We start from the raw sequence: 5,804 nt of genomic DNA on the forward strand, positions 1-5,804 counted from the left end.
TTCGGTCAAATGAAGAAATTATAGAACTTGGTGTTTTGATGAGAGTTGATTAGGGATTTGATTTTTAATGATATTGTAAGGTTGATTGGAAGTTGATTTCATGCTTGAATTGAATAAAAAGTGAGCAAAATCATGAAAACATAGTTTTAAAGGATAAAGTATTCTTCCATGGGTTGTTTGAGTGAGAAAAATTATGAAAAATTATATAAGGGTTGGAAATGATGTAGGAAGTATACTACAAGCCTTAGAAAAATTTGGGGATCATTATGTAATTTTAAAAAGTTAGGAGACAAATTAGATAATTTTGGAAAAGTTGTGAATAGTTGTACAATTGATTAATAGTTGATTTACAATGTTGTAAATTACTGTTTTGGAATTGAAATGAGTTTCTAGATGTGAAATATGACCATTTTGGAAGTTTAAAAAGATTGGTGATTTAAGTTCAATATCTGCATAGATGGGGTGCTTAAATGAATTGTACCTTTGTAAAAGCACTTGAATGGTAATAATTTCAGTGCTGGAATTTTGGTATTAAAAATCTAAGTGATAAAATGGTGAAGGACCATTTTTTGTAAATTGGAAAAGTTGGTGTCAATGTTAAAAGAAATTATTAAGTGTTAAGTATTTTGGCATAAAATGAGTTTCAAGTATATTATGGATTTTGGTTTTGGGGATGTGTTTATGTTATTACAATACTAACATATGTATTGTTATGAAATTGTGATTTATACAGATCGTGATTAATTTGTGATCGAAACAAGTCAAGTATAAAAGGGTTTATTGTGGATCGTAGTGAGGCACATCTTTTGGAAATATAAAGTGTCAAGGTGAGTGAAATACATGCATGAAATTGTACATGGATGTTTTATACATCATCAGGAAGACTTGCGATAAGTCGACCTTGTTTATATCAGCATGATATTATGTCTTTTTTATAACTTCGATATGACATTGATATGTCACGGCGTGAAATTATAGTGTATTGATCATGAATAATGTGATATTTTACCATGGATGTTATTTTGGGTATGAACTGCCCTAATGTTAAATATATGGTTATATGATACCATGAATGAATGAAATAGACTATAAGCCCAAGTGAGTTATTGATGGACAGGTATAATTGGCATGCCATAGAGTCCAGCAGCAGGCTGCATATTCGAGAATGTACTTAAGGATACCTAGTGCAGATGGTGGATACGACCTTATATATCATGTTCGGATTAGCACGAGAGTATAAACCTAGTGTAGGTGATGCGCATGACCTTATGTGTCATATTAGGATTAGCACTATGGCGTAAGCTTAGTGCAGGTTTAGCATTACGGTGCAGGTTTTTACTCGAATACCCATGGTCTTCAAGGTTTACATATTGGGCTATGGTTTATTGAAAAATATTTTATAATGCACGATTATTATATTGTTTTGATCATTGTAAAATATTGGACATGCAGGTAACATGATCTTATGGCATTTTGACTTTGACATTGAATTTCATGCATGAGTTATATTGTACTATTTATTGTTTTAAATTGTCTCACTAGGTATATACTTAGTGTGTGATAATTTTCACGCGTAGGTAAAAAGCCAAGAGTAGAGTAAAGTGTACAGAGCACTCCAAGCATCCAGGAATACACTACAATATCAGTAAGACATCCTATGATGTGATTTTTACTTAGTTAGTGGCATGCACTTATCAATGTCTTAGTTGCTCTGTTGAACTATTTTGGAACTGGTTTGTAATAACTAAACTAAATTGTTTTACTCTATTTCAGTATGAATAACATAAATCCATACTAATATATGTTTTAAATAGTATGTGATAGTTTAATATGATATGATATTTTTATATTATCAGTTACCATTTTAAGAAAATAAATTTTAAACTAGTTTTGAATGGGAAAATATTTTATGAAATTTCAAGTGACATCTATAATCTGTATAAGTATAACTATAAGGGTTTTAGGTGTTACAATGCCATTCATCATCACTTGGTAGTTTTGTATTACTAAGATTTCCAAAGCTCACTATTTTACTCACCATTTCAGTTTAAAAGAATTGATCCAACACAGTTATCGACATCTGTAATGGGAGTTCCTTTAGCTTGGGCTGAAGAGTATTGTACAAGTGTAATTAGGGGGCATATATGTCACATTTGATTTTTATACTGAGTCTGAAACTTGTATGATTTTAATTATGTTTGTAATATATGAATGGTTCTTGAACTTGTATTTTAATTATAAATTGATTTATGATTTTACGAGTTTTAACAGAAATTTAAATTTTTCCTGGATTTTTACTGTGCGTCGCTCCAGTGACCCTAATGTGGCACCTCGAACTAGATCGTGTCACCCGCATCAGTCTGAGGGTGTTACAGATTCTAAAGTTTAAATTAGATATTTCTTGGCTCAAGTATCGATATAGGATGAACAATATCGATAATGGATGAACTGGATAAATTTTGGGGGAAATAGCTAGGAGTATCGAAACTACTAGGAAAGTATCGATATTGTCCCTACAGTATCGATATTCAGGGTAGAAGAATAAATACTGGGTAATTTTCCAGCAAATAGAAGCCATTTTTGTTACCGATACTCATAGGTGTTTTGATACTTGACCCTAGGGTATCGATATTGCAATTAGAGTATCGATACTACTAACTTTGGATGGCTACATTTGACTTTTTTAGACCCATAAGAGCTGAGGATGATCCGTAATGCTGGAACTTACCCCGTGGGGGACACAATAGGCTAAGAGGGACTAGAAAAACTCGTAGGAGTAAGTTACAACCGAAGTAACCAGACTAAACGAAATACTTCTAAGTATCTTCAATCGAACACGTATTGAGTACTCGTGAATGAATGATCATTTCGAAGGATATGCCAGCGTGTAGGATGATGAACGATGTGACTAATGTGATAGAGGAAAGTGAGTACTACGCAAACAACTATAATCAAATATGTGTAAGTTTCCCTATCGGTTAAAGAGAGAACTGATGGAAAGTGTGACAAGAACAACTACGGAGTTGTTGTCAACTAACTATCCTTGAATTTAGTGTTGGGCTAGTTATAATATGATAAATGGGTTGCAATGATTATGAATTTCCTTGAGGGCTTAAAACACTAAAATACTATTAGGCTTTTGCATAACGTTCTAGGGGAGAAAACGATTGAGATACTAGTAAGCGAGAGAATTATCTCACCTACTTTTTTTGTAATTAATAATAATGAAAAGATAACCATGTGATAACTATAAGAACCTTATGAGGTAAGAATCCATAAGACTTGCACCTTTGTTTGACACTCGAGAAACGGTAAAGACACCAACTACTTGTATGCATGACGATTGTCTAAAGTATGTGTATGTGAAATATCTGGATATATCCCCAACAGTGCTAATGTAATTTCATATCAGTGTTAAGGCTCTTTAGTACCAATGTTAAGACACTTTCTTTAATTGATGGAAAAACTATTATATATGTATATATATATTCGATTTTTGTTTTGTATCCTACTTAATGCATTCTTTCATTGTTGGGTATTATAGTTAGAAACCCAATATATGTGTAACTCATGGAGAGGCTCTTAGTTGAAGACTAAGGAAAGCATGAGGCTCAAACTATAGTGATAAGATTGTCAAACCTTAAGTGGGTAGCGCTTGATTAGGATCATGCATGTACCTATAGCTTATTTCCACGTATTCTAGCATGCTTATGTTTATGAGATTCATATGCTACTCTAGATTAACGATTATACAAATAAGCTTTGTAAGCTCAGCATTCAGATGTTTCTTTCGTAGGTTAGTATATTGAGTCGTTCAAGGAGTACCATCGTAGCAGAATTTCCAGCATTCTTCGTAGAGTATTGTATGGTCACTTGTAGTAGGTGCCCCAAAATTTTAGATAATTACCAAAATGCAAATTTTGAAAGTTTGAAGGTCAAAATAGAAAATTTCGGAAAAGTTTAAGGAATTAAGTCGCAATTTTCTCAAAGAGAATTTTATTCCATAAATGGATTTATTTAGTGACCAAATTATAAATTTGGTAAAGTTTGGGACCAAAGTATAAACTTTAAAAAGTTTAGGGACCAAAATGTTATTTTAAAAAAATATAATGGGTAACGAAAATAAGAATATAAAAATATTATTTTCATATTTTTAAAATGTTGGAAAATAATATTTAATGGTTTAATTACATGTTTAATTTGAACAGTTTGATTAAAGTGACTGAATTGTAATTTTTGGAAAATTACAAGGGAAAATCGGTAAACTAAGATATTATTTGTTCATATTTGACTTATGGATGAAGATAAGGTTTAGGTGATATGAATTAGAAGATGATAAGGATAGAAATCTTGGTTTTATGGTAATTATGAAGTTTCATTAAGGGTATATTGGTATTTTCTCCATTTAATGAATTTAATATTCATTAAAGGATAATTTAATGATAGATAAGCATGAAAAATATCTGAAATTTCATGCCAAAGTGTTCATCTCTTCTCCGAGGACGTGAGCTATACGAAGGTAAGGGAAAAATAATTGTTTTCCATTTTTGAGTCAATTCCTTTGTGTTCTAATGATAGTTGATTAGGGATTTGATTGTAGAGATGTTAAAAGGTTGATTGAAAGTTGATTTCATGCTTGAATCGAATCAAAATCGAGCAAAATCATGAAAACGTAGTTTTAAAGGATAAAGTATTAGATCATGATGTATCTAAGTGATAAAATGGTGAAGAACCATTTTATGTAATTGGAAAAGTTGGTGTCAATGTTAAAAGGAATTATTAAGTGTTAAATATTCGGTAGAAAATGAGTTCCAAGTATATTATAGAGTTGTTATGGGATGTGTTTATGTTAGTACAATACTTACATATGTATCGTTATGAATTTGTGATTTATACAGATTGTGAAATATTTGTGATTGAAGCAAGTCAAATAGAAAAGGGTTTATATTGGACAATTAGTGAGGCACATATTGTGGACTATATAAAGTGTCAAGGTGAGTGCAATACATGCATGACATTGTACATAGATGTTTTATACATCATGTACATAGATGTTTTATACATCATTAGAAAGACCTGCGATAAGTCGACCTTGTTTATATCAGCATGATATTATGTCATTTTCATAACTTCGATATGACATTGATATGTCATAGTGTGAAATTATAATGCATTAATCATGAATAATGTGATATTTTACCATGAATGTTATTTCGGGTATGAACTGCCCAATGTTAAATATTGATAATATACTTTGCCATGGATGAAGAAAATAAAATAGATTGTATGCCTAAGTAAGTCATTGAGGGATAGGGTATAGTTGGCATGCTATAGAGTCCAACAGCATGCTGCATATTCGGGATTATACTAAAGTATAATTAGTGTATATGGTGAGCACGACCTTATGTGTCATATTCGGGACTATACTTAAGGATACCTAGTACAGATGGTGGAGATGACCTTATGTGTCATACTCGGGTTAGCACTACGGTGCAGGTATTTGACTCGTGTACCCAGGGTCCTCAGGCTTTTATACTGGGCTATTGTCTATGGTTTAGGGTTTATTGGTTAATAAATGGTAAGTATACAAATAAGCTTACGAGCTTATGGAATAAATGGCAAGTATATTGGAAAGAATTGTTATATTCAATTATAATATTTTTATCATGGTAAAATATTGGATATGCTGGTAACATGATTTTAAGGCATTTTGATTTTGACAATGAAATTCATGCATGAGTTGTATTGCACTGTTTATTGTTTTAATTGCCTCACTAAGTATATACTTAGCGTGTGATAATTTT

The sequence above is a fragment of the Hibiscus syriacus genome, unplaced genomic scaffold, assembly GCF_006381635.1.
Source record: "Hibiscus syriacus cultivar Baekdansim isolate YM2019G1 unplaced genomic scaffold, ASM638163v2 tig00002237_pilon, whole genome shotgun sequence".
NCBI lineage: Eukaryota > Viridiplantae > Streptophyta > Magnoliopsida > Malvales > Malvaceae > Hibiscus > Hibiscus syriacus.